The 12,630-nt window shown below is 39.0% G+C and overlaps 1 protein-coding gene across 3 annotated transcripts in view; it reads right to left on the reverse strand.

Annotated features, from left to right (window-relative positions):
* RNF141 (ring finger protein 141) overlaps window positions 1-12,630 on the reverse strand; it is a 48,481-nt gene that overhangs the window by 33,971 nt on the left and 1,880 nt on the right. The window contains exon 2 of one of the 3 annotated variants that reach the window (XM_082844204.1): window positions 8,393-8,536. The exons of the other annotated variants lie outside the window; for them this stretch is intronic. The gene's annotated coding sequence lies outside the window, so the exon portion shown is untranslated. The remainder of the gene's footprint in view (window positions 1-8,392; window positions 8,537-12,630) is intronic. 3 annotated transcript variants of the gene reach the window in all.

Consider the following 12,630-nt stretch of genomic DNA (forward strand, 5'->3'; position numbering starts at 1 on the left):
ATCCCTAAAACTTAACAAAAATTTAAAGAATAACTTATAACCTAGGAAATAGAAGGATATAATACTAGAATAAAAGTCCTTCCCAAGAAGGCAGTAATTTCACACCGACATATACTACATACAGTAACACTATGGTCCTTATTTTTCTTGTTCTAATCCAGATGTGTGAAAAAATCATCAGGAGCCAAAGGCTGTACACTGGTGTTAGGGAGCCACTGTTACATGGCCTTTTAAAAAATTAAATTCAACAAGCACCATATGCCTGGCACTGTGCTGTGTTCTGGGGATACAACAGTGAGTGTAAGAAACAGGGTTCTTGCTACCATGGAGCATCTGATTCAGTGGGGAAGAGACAACAATCACACCAATAAATACATAATTTCAAAATAATAAGTGCTAAGCCAAACAAGTATAGGGTACTGAAATCCTATAAAAGGGGGACTTGACCTAGTCTTGTGACAGGGAAGAAGTCCTTGGGCAAACATTTGATTTGCTATCGGTCAGAGTCAGCCAGATAAGAGAGGGATAGAGGCATGGCAAGGGGAGGACATTCCAGGCAGAGGTTATAGAAAGCGCCTAAATAGGAAGGAGTATGGTGACTTTGAGGTTAAAAAAAAAAAAGCCAGAGTGACTAAAGCCTAGGCAGAAGGAGAGGGAGACTGGCACCAAGAGATGGGATGTTTACCATTTTTGTTTATGACACAAAGACAAGACTGCATGCCTGCCCAATCTGTGGATGACTGAAACTGGAATGAATGAATAATGTCCACAGAATACCAGAATCAAGACTGAAAATGGATACTGATTTTCTGAAATAGAATAAATTTTTATGTCAAATATGACTAAAAGTTAAATCCTGAATATGTTTTGAAAGGCACATAAAGCACATAGGTAAGTTATGTTTAAAAGCAAATAAAATATAAAAGGTCTGAATGTTCCAGTCAAAATAAGTAAACAGTAAATAGTGATAAGATGCTAAAATAATCCTAAACTCTTGCTAGAAACAGATGTCCAGAGCAAGAGCCTAGTTCCACTGTGCTCTGTAATGGTTCCAACACACCAGAGTTCTCTAATCAGCTCTAAGCAGTGACACTTTTAAAGGGCACTAATCATTTGAATATATTTGGGAAAGCACGCAAGATGTTATGGATCTAGAAGAGGAAACAAAGCAATTTATTCTAGATAATCATAGTTCAGTAACAACATGGAGCATGGTGATAGGTTTGTTCAAACACCTGAAGAGCTTTCATGTGGAAGAGGAAGTAATATTTACTTTATATAATTACAGAGACCAGAATGGCCAGTATAAATTAGGCTGATTTCAGGTCAATATAAGAATTTCCTATCATCCATAATTATCCAGAAGGGTTAAGGGCTGTCTTGCAAAGCATGTTAGCTTGCAATCACTGGAAAGGTGGAGGTGTTTAAGCAAAAATAAGAAGTTCATCTAATTAGTGTTTTAGGGAAAATTTTTGCTTTAATGAGCAGTGGAGAAGGCAACCTCTAACCTAATATTTTGCTCCCAAAGTGAAACTTTAATTCCCTCTAGCATTCCTGTACTGATTTAATAAAAATGCAATAAAATATTCTAATCAACCAGACTGAAAACTTTAAATTATACCTACAATTCTTAACAAAGAAAAATTAAACTTTTGAAATATATGGTCTTAAGATTTTATGTAAAATATTAATGATAATTTAATCAATATGCCCACCAAACAGATATTAAAGAGATTTAGTTGTTTGTTTATTGAGTTACAAAATGGACCCTTTTAAGAGGTAAAATTGTAATTATATGCAGATGACATGATAATATATATAGAAAACCCTAAAGACTCCACACAAAAACTACTAGTACTGGTAAATAAATTCAGCAAGGTATCAGGATACAAGATTAACACACAGAAATCTGTTGCATTTCTTTACACTAACAATGAAATACCAGAAAGGGAAAGTAAAAAAAAAAATCCCTTTTAAAATTGCACCCCCTCCCCCCCGAAAAAATACTTAGGAATAAACCCAACCGAGGAGGTGAAAAACTTATATGCTGAGAACTATAAAGCATTGATAAAGGAAACTGATTCAAAGAAATGTAAAAATATTCTATGCTCTTGGATTGGAAGAATTAATATTGTTAAAACGACCATACTACCCAAAGCAATATACAGATTTAATGCAATCCCTATCAAATTACCCATGACATTTTTCACAGAACTAAAACAAATAATCCTAAAATTTGTATGGAGCCATAAAAGACCCAGAATTGCCAAAGCAATTCTGAGGAGAAAGAACAAAGATGGAAGCATAACCTTCCCAGACTCAGACAAAACTACAAAGCTACAGTAATCAAAACAGTGTGGTATTGGCACAAAAACAGACATATGGATCAATGAACAGAATAGAGAGCCTAGAAATAAATCCACACACCTACAGTAAATGAAACTTTGAAAAAAGAGGAAAGAACATACAATGGAGAAAAGACAGTCTCTTCAGTAAGTGGTGGTGGGAAAGCAGGACAGCCACATGTAAATCAATGAAGTTAGAACACTCCCTCACACCATATACAAAAATAAACTCAAGATGGCTTAAAGACTTAAATATAAGACATGACACCATAAAACTCCTAGAAGAGACCATAGGCAAAACATTCTCTGACATAAACTGTAGTAATGTTTTCTTAGGTCAGTCTCCCAAGGCAACAGAAATAAAAGCAAAAATAAACAAATGGGACCTAATCAAAATTATAAGCTTTTGCAAGGCAAAGGAAACCATAAACAAAACAAAAAGACAACCTACGGACTGGGAGAAAATGTTTGCAAACGATGCAACTGACAAGGGCTTAATTTCCAAAATATACAAACAACTCATACAACTCAATAATAATAATTTGAAAAAACCCAATCAAAAAATGGTCAGAAGACCTAAATAGACACTTCTCCAAAGAAGACATACAAATGGCCAATAGGCACATGAAAAAATGCTCAGCATCACTAATTATTAGAGAAATGCAAATCAAAACTACATGAGGGAGAGGAATCAAGATGGCAGATGAGTAAGACATGGAGTTCACCTCTTCCTACAAATACGTCGAAAACACATCTACAAGTGGAACGACTTGCACAAAACATCTACCAAACACTGGCTGAAGACCTCAGACTTCCTAAAGGGCAAGAAAACCTCCATGTAACCAGGAAGGACAAAAGAAAAAGAAAAGAGAGAGAAAAGAATTGGGATTGGACCTACACCCTAGGGAGGGAGCTGTGAAGGAGGTAAGGTTCCCGCACCCGGGGAAGTCCCCTCACTGGCAGGGAGATCAGCCTGGATGGAAAGGGAGCTTTGGAGCCTTGAGCAGAGTGCAGAAACCGGATTGTGGAAGGCAAAATGGAGAGTGACCTGAACAGACGTTGGTGCCGTCACCTTGTACTCCCCAGGCTCAGACGCTTGTCCACCGGTGTGGGCGGAGGCTGGGTGCTGAAGCTCAGGTTTCGGAGGTCAGACCCAGGGAAAGGACCAGGGTTGGCTGTGTGGAGACAGCCTGAAGAGGCTAGAGTGTGGCAACTGAGGGTGTGTTCAGAAGAAGCCTGGGCCAACCAGAGAGGCAAGGTGCCACTCCTGGGGGGTGTGCAAGGAGAGGGGTGGGACCACTATAGGAGCTTCCTTCCCTGCACGCATGGTCTCAGGCAACAGGACACCACCTACACAAGCTCTGGGGGCAGGTGTGAGCTTCCACTGCCACTGTGGGCTCCAGAGACAGGCACAGGCCACCGCCACTGTCATGATGGGCTCCAGAGGTGGGCACAGGTAGCCGCCACCACTAAGAGACCTGCAAGCAGGATCTAGTTGCTGTCCCTGCTGTCCTGGGAGGGCGAGGGCCGGCACTGCAAGACCCATGAATGGGTGCGAAGTGTTGCCCCCACTGTCCCGGGGGGGCGTGGGCCATTGCTATTGTTGGGAAACCTGTGAGCAGGCGGCAATAGCTGCCCCCACCATCTGGGGAGTGTGCACAGGCAGCGAGCAGGTGTCAAGCACTGCCCCTGCTGTACAGGGAGTGTGTGGGCTATAGTTGCCACTGGGATACACGGGAGGAAAAGTCAATTGCTGTCCCTGCTGTATCAGGTGTGCGCATGGCCTGCTGCACCTACACACCTCATATCAAAGGAATTACAGCTAACACACACTGAGGAAAGAGGCAGCAAGCATCCAAACCAAAAGCAACCTCTTGATTCCCAACAAGATGGCAGAGTAGAAGGACTTGAGCTCACCTCCTCACGTGAAAACACCCAAATCACAACCAACTGCTGAACAACCATGGACAAAAAAGACTGGAACCTACAAAAAAAGATATTTTACATCCAAAGACAAAGAAAAGCCACAACTAGATTGTACGAGGGGCACTTCTGCAATATAATCAAATCCCATACCGGTCGGAAGGGTGACCCACAAACTGGAAAATAATTGTATTACAGAGGAGTGAGAGTTCTGGGCCCCATGTCAGGCTCCCCAGCCTGAGGGGTCTGGAATTGGAGCCCCCAGAGCATTTGGCTTAGAAGGCCAGTGGGCCTTTAGTGCAGGAGCTCCACAGGACTGAGGGAAACAGAGACTCCACTCTTGAGGGCGCACACAAGATTTCATGTGTACTGGGACCCAGCACAAAGAATTAACTTCATAGGAGCCTGGGCTAGACTACCTGTGGGTTTGGAGGGTCTCCTGTGGAGGCAGGGGTTGTCTATGGCTCACTGTGGCGGTAAGGTCACTGGTGGCAGAAGCCCCAGGGAATACTGATAATTGTGAGCTCTCCTGGAGGTTCCCATTTTGGCACAAAGACCTAGCCCTACGCAACAGCCTACAGGCTCCAGTGCTGGCTGCCTCAGGCTAAACAACCAGCAAGACAGGAACACAGCCCCACCCATCAGCAGACAGGCTGCCTAAAGCTGTACTGAGGTCACAGCCACCCCTAAACACACCCCTTGACATGGCCCTGCCCACCAGAGGGACAAGACCCAGCTCCACCCACCAGTGGGCAGGCACCAGTCCCTCCCACCAGGAAGCCTGAACAAGTCTCAGGACCAATCTCACACACCAGGGGCCAGACACCAGAAGCAAGAGGAGCTATGATCCTGCAGCCTGTGGAAAGGAGTCCATCCACACAGAAAGTTTCACAAAATGAGAAGACAGAGAAATATGCTCCAGACAAAGGAACAAGATGAAAACCCAAAAGAATAACTAAGTGAAGTGGAGATAGGCAATCTACCTGAAAAATAATTTAGAGTAATGATAGTAAAGATGATTCAAGATCTGAGAAAAAGAATGGAGGCACTGATCGAGAAGATACAAGAAATGTTTAACAAAGAGCTAGAAGATTTAAAGAACAAACAAACAGAGATGAACAATATAATAACTGAAATGAAAAACACACTAGAAGGAATCAACAGCAGAATAAATGAGGCAGAAGAACAAAGAAGTAAGCTGGAAGACAGTCGTGGAAATCACTGCTGCAGAACAGAATAAAGAAAAAACAATGAAAAGAAATGAGGACAGTCTCAGAGACCTCTGGGACAACATTAAACGCACCAACATTCGCATTATAGGGGTCCCAGAAGGAGAAGAGAGACAGAAAGAGCCTGAGAAAATATTTGAAGAGATTATAGCCAGAAACTTCCCTAAAATGAGAAGGAAAACACTCACTCAAGTCCAGGAAGTGCAGAAAGTCCCATATAAGATAAACCCAAGGAGGAACACACCAAGACATATATTAATCCAACTGACAAAATTAAAGACAAAGAAGAAATATTAAAAGCAACAAGGGAAAAGCAACAAATAACATACAAGGGAATCCCCATAAGGTTATCAGCTGATTTTTCAGCAGAAACTCTGCAGACCAGAAGGGAGTGGCATGATATATTTAAAATGATGAAAAGGAAAAACCTACAACCAAGAATAGTCTACCTAGCAAGCGCTTCATTCAGATTTGATGGAGAAATCAAAAGCTTTACAGAGAAGCAAAACCTAAGCGAATTCAGCACCACCAAACCAGCTTTACAACAATCCTAAAGGAGCTTCTCTAGGCAGAAAAGAAAGGCCACAACTAGAAACAAGAAAATTACAAATGGGAAAGCTCACTGGTAAAGGCAAATATAAAGTAAAGGTAGGAAATCATCCACACACAAATATGATATCAAAGCCAGCAACTGTGAGAAGAGGAGAGTACAAATGCAGGATATTGGAAATGCATTAGAAATTAAGAGACCAGAAACTTAAACAATCATATATATATAGACTGCTATATCAAAACCTCACGGGAACTGCAAACCAATAATCTACAGTAGATACATACACAAAAAAGAGAAAGCTATCCAGACACAACACTAAAGTTAGCTACCAAATCACAAGACAAGAGAACAAAAGAGAAGGAAGAAAAAAGACCTACAAAAACAAATCCAAAACAATTAACAAAATGGCATTAAGAACATACATATCAATAATTACCCTAAATGTAAATGGATTAAATACACCAACCAAAAGACATAGACTGGCTGCATGGATACTAAAACAAGACCCGTATGTATGCTGTCTATAAGAAACCCATTTCAGATCTAGGGACGCATACAGACTGAAAGTGAGGGAATTGGAAAAAGGTATCCTATGCAAATGGAAATCAAAGGAAAGCTGGAGTAGCAATACTCATATCAGACAAAATAGACTTTAAAATAAAGACTGTTACAAGAGACAAAGAAGGACATTACACAATGATCAAGGGATCAATCCAAGAAGATATAACAATCGTAAATATATATGCACCCAACATAGGAGCACCTCAATATATAAGGCAAATGCTAAGAACCATAAAAGGAGAACTGACAGTAACACAATAATAGTGGGGGACTTTAACAACCCACTTTCATCAATGGACAGGTGATCCAGACAGAAAATCAATAAGGAAACACAGGCCTTAAATGACACATTAGATCAGATGGACTTAATTTATATTTATATAATATATATAAATATATATTTCCATCCAAAAGCAGCATAAATATATATAAATATACTTCCATCCGAAAGCAGCAGAATACAATTTCTTCTCAAGTGCACATGAAACATTCTCCAGGATAGATCACCTCTGAGCCACACATCAAGCCTCAGCACATTTAAGAAAACTGAAATCATATCAAGCATCTTTTCTGACCACATTATGAGACTAGAAGTCAATTACAGGAAAAAACTGTAAAAAACACAAATATGTGGAGGCTAAACAATATGTTCCTAAACGACCAATGGATCACTGAAGAAATCAAAGAGGAAATCAAAAAAATACCTAGAGACAATTGCAACGAAAGACAAAGATCCAAAACCTATGGGACAGAGCAAAAGCAGTTCTAAGAGGGACGTTTATAGGAATATAATCTTACCTCAGAAAACAAGAAAAATCTCAAATAAACAACCTAACCTTACACTTAAAGCAACCAGAGAAAGAAGAACAAACAAAACCCAAAGTTAGTAGAAGGAAAGAAATCATAAAGATGAGAGCAGAAATAAATGAAATAGATGAAGAAAACAGAAAAAAATCAATGAGCCTAAAAGCTGGTTCTTTGAAAGGATAAACAAAATTGATAATCCTTTAGCCAGGCTCATCAAGAAAAAAAGGGAGAGGGTTCAAAACAATAAAATTAGAAATGAAATAGAAGTTACAACTGACACCACAGAAATACAAAGGATCATAAGAGACTATTACAAACAACTACATGCCAATAAAATGGACAACCTAGAAGAAATGGACAAATTCTTAGAAAGATACAACCTTCCAAGACTGAACCAGAAAGAAACAACCTTCCAAGACTGAACCAGAAAGAAACAGAAAATATGAACAAACCACTCACAAGTACTGAAAATGAAACAGTAATTTAAAAACTTCCAACAAAGAAAAGTCCAGGACCAGCTGGCTTCACAGGCAAATTCTATTAAACATTTAGAGAAGAGTTAACACCTATCCTCCTGAAACTCTTCCTAAAAATTGCAGAGGAAGGAACACTCCCAAACTCATTCTATGAGGCCACAATCATCCTGATACCAAAATCAGACAAAGATACCACAAAAAAAGAAAATTACAGGCCAATATCATTGATGAACATAGACACAAAAATCCTCAACAAAATACTAGCAATTCGAATACAACAATACATTAAAAGGATAATACACCATTATCAAGTGGGATTTATCCCAGGGATGCAAGGATTCTTCAATATCCACAAATCAGTCAGTGATACACCACACTAACAAACTGAAGAATTAAACCCATATGATCGTCTCAATAGATGCAGAAAAAACTTCTGACAAAATTCAACACCCATTTATGATAAAAACTCTCCAGCAAGTGGGCATAGAGGGAACTTACCTCAACATAATAAAGGCCATATATGACAAACCCACAGCTAACATCTTTCTCAATGGTGAAAGGCCGAAAGCATTCCCTCTAAGATCAGGAACAAGACAAGGATGTCCACTGTCACCACTTTCATTCAACGTAGTTTTGGAAGTCCTAGCCATGGCAATCAGAGAAGAAAAAGAAATAAAAGGAATCCAAATTAGAAAAGAAGAAGTAAAACTGTCACTGTTTGAAGATGACAAGATACTATACATAGAAAAATCCTACAGATGCTACTAGAAAACTACTAGAGCTCATCAATGAATTTGGTAAAGTTTCAGGATACAAAATTAATACACAGAAATCTCTTGCATTCCTATACACTAACAACAAAAGATCAGAAAGAGAAACTAAGGGAACAATTCCATTTACCATTGCATCAAAAAGAATAAAATACATAGGAATAAACCTACCTAAGGAGGCAAAAGACCTGTACTCTGAAAACTATAAGATGCTCATGAAAGGAACCGAAGATGACACAGATGGAAAGATATACCATGTTCTTGGATTGGAAGAATCAATATTGTCAAAATGACTATACTACCAAAGGCAATCTATAGAGTCAATGCAATTCCTATCAAATTACCAATGGCATTTTTCACAAAACTAGAACAAAAAAATTTTTTAATTTGTATGGGAACACAAAGAAACCGAATAGTGAAAACAATCTTGAGAAGGAAAAACGGAGTTGGAGGAATCAGGCTCCCTGACTTCAGACTAAACTACAAAGCTACAGTAATCAACACAGTATGGTACTGGTGCAAAAACAGAAATATAGATCAATGGAACAGGACAGAAAACCCAGAGATAAACCCATGCACCTATGGTCAATTAATCGACAACAAAGGAGGCAAGAATATACAATGGAGAAAAGACAGTCTCTTCAATAAATGGTGCTGGGAAAACTGGACAGCTACATGTAAAAGAATGAAATTAGAACATTCTCTAACACCACACACAAAAATAAACTCAAAATGGATTAAAGACCTAAATGTAAGGCCAGACACTATAAAACTTGTAGAGGAAAACAGGCAAAACATTCTTTGATGTAAATCGCAGCAAGATCTTTTTTGATCCACCTCCTAGAGTAAGGAAAAGAAAAACAAAAATAAACAAACTGGACCTAATTAAACTTAAAAGGTTTTGCACAGCAAAGGAAACCATGAACGCGAAAAGACAACCCACAGAATGGGAGAAAATATTTGCAAAGGAAGCAACTGACAAGGGATTAATCTCCAAAATATACAAACAGTTCATGTAGCTCTATTTCAAAAAACAAACAACCCAATCAAAAAATGTGCAGACCTGGGCTCCCCTGGTGGCGCAGTGGTTGAGAGTCTGCCTGCTGATGCAAGGGACATGGGTTTGTGCCCTGGTCTGGGAAGATCCCACGTGCCGCGGAGCGGCTAGGCCCATGAGCCATGGCCGCTGAGCCTGCGTGTCCAGAGCCTGTGCTCCACAACGGGAGAGGCCACAACAGTGAGAGGCCCGCGTACCGCAAAAAAAAAAAAAAAAAAATGTTTAGACCTAAACAGACATTTCTCCAAAGAAGACATACAGATGGCCAAACAAGCACAAGAAAATATGCTCAACATCACTAATTATTAGAAAAATGCAAATCAAACCTACACCTCACACCGGTCAGAATGGCCATCATCAAAAAATCTACAAACAATAAATGCAGGAGAGGGTGTGGAGAAAAGGAAACCCTCCTACACTCTTGGTGGGAATGTAAATTGGTACAGCCACTATGGAGAACAAAATAAAGGTTCCTTAAAAAACTGAAAATAGACCTACCATATGATCCAACAATCCCACTCCCTGGCATATATGCAGAGAAAACCATAATTTGAAAACATACATGCACCCCAATATCCACTGCAGTGCTATTTACAATAGCCAGGACATGGAAGCAACCTATATCTCCATCAATGGATGAATGGATAAAGAAAATGTGGTACATATATACAATGGAATATTACTCAGCCATAAAAAGAACGAAATATAATGCCATTTGCTGCAACATGGATGGACCTAGATTTTGTCATACTGACTGAATTAAGTCAGACAGAGAAAGACAAATATCATATGATATCACTTATATGTGAAATCTAAAAAAATGGTACAAATGAACTTATTTACAAAATAGAAATAGAGTCACAGATGTAGGAAACAAACTTATGGTTACCAAGGGGGAAAGGGGGAGAGGGATAAATTGGGAGATTGGGATTGACATATACACACTACTATACATAAAATAGTTAATACTGGCCTACTGTATAGCACAGGGAACAATACTCAGTACACTGTAATGGCCTATATGGGAAAAGAATCTAAGAAAGAATGGATATATGTATATGTATAACTGATTCACTTTGCTGTACACCTGAAATTGAAGTAATGAAGTAAGTCAGACAGAGAAAAACAAACACCATATGCATCACTAATACATGGAATCTAAAAATATAAACTAGTGAATATAACAAAAAAGAAATAGACTCACAGATATAACAGAGAACAAATTGGTGGTTACCAGTGGGGAGGGGGAAAAGGGGAGGGGCAAGATAGGGATAGGGGATTAAGATATACAAACTATTGCGTATAAAATAGGTAAGCTATGAGGATATATTGTACAACAAAGGAAATATAGCCAATATTTTATAATAACTATAAATGGAGTACAACCTTTAAAAATTATAAATCATTATGTTGTACACCTGAAACATATAATATTGAACATCAATTATACCTCAATAAACAGTACCTCCCCCCCACAAAAAGAAGAAAATGGTCCCTTTTGTTTCTGCATTGTTTTGAACTGGTGTCCTAACTTTGAATAAAATTTATAATTTGAGGCAGCATATTAACTTGTTATCTTATAATTCCACTTGGTATCAGGTATCTGGGAAACCTGATTATTAACTCCTCAGATTAAAAGGGAACACTATCTAGAGACTACTGAAAGAGCAAGGAAAATTGGTTCTCGGGCTTCCCTGGTGGCGCAGTGGTTGAGAGTCCGCCTGCCGATGCAGGGGACACGGGTTCGTGCCCCGGTCCGGGAAGATCCCACATGCCGCGGAGCAGCTGGGCCCGTGAGCCATGGCCGCTTACCCTGCACGTCCGGAGTCTGTACTCCGCAATGGGAGAGGCCACAACAGTGAGAGGCCCACATACCAAAAAAGAAAAAAAAGGAAAATTGGTTCTCAACCTGGTTCAGTGGAGAGGGCCCAGGATTTACAATTCATTTTGAATACCATAAAATGATAAATGTCAACGTCCATCATGGGCATAAAAATATGACTCTGTGATCTACATGCAATAAAACCACAATCAAGGGTGCATGCATGTTCATGAAACAATCTGCTGAGGCCACCCTCTCGTCACCCGCCACAGGTTTTTCAATGTTCCTCTTTGGTGACTAGGCACATTCTTCTATCACAGCACATATCATCAGTTAGGTCACTTGACCATCCCCCTCTATGAGCTTCTTGAGGGTAGTAGCTGTGTTCTCTCTTCTGGCATATACATAAGCACACAATAAATGGTTATGAATGGATACAGTAAATATTGCTGACAGTTTCTGGTTTTTTATTATTAACTTAGTATTCTTTTCAGTTTTGTTAACTTGTTCAGTCATCTACTAGTTGCAGAGAAGCTGAAGTTAAAAAAAATACATGGAAGAAAAAATATAAAATTGTAAAAATGTATCATTAATGTTTATGTAAATTGAGAAATTTTCATTATTTGGTATAAGTAAAATACTTCCCTCTAGATCATGAAACAGTAGTATTGAACAGGAACTTAATTTGCCAACCACTGGCATAGAATTCAGCAAAAGATAAATCTCTGGTCAAGACTTCTCAAAGAACTGGCAGCTCTCATGCTATTGTGCCCCTATAATTTAGTCCTTTCAAGCAGGATAACAATGTGCTTTCAAAAAAACATTTGAAGGATTTTCTAAATAAAGAATAATTGTTATTTTGAAACTCATAAGAATATCAAGGATTCCAAAAATGCCACATTCCCTAGTGGGTGGTAACATAACACTTGATCACTGCTTTTTCTAACAAAATGAATTGCTGTAGTTCAAATATTCTTTGTAAAGCTATAAAAATCACATCATGGGTAACTGGAAAAAAAAAAACCTTCATGAAAATTTAAACCATATCCATTCATAAAAGCATTAAAGCAAAGATGAAAAGCCTGGA

The sequence above is a fragment of the Leucopleurus acutus genome (genome assembly GCF_964270905.1).
Source record: "Leucopleurus acutus genome assembly, chromosome: 8".
Classification (NCBI taxonomy): domain Eukaryota; kingdom Metazoa; phylum Chordata; class Mammalia; order Artiodactyla; family Delphinidae; genus Leucopleurus; species Leucopleurus acutus.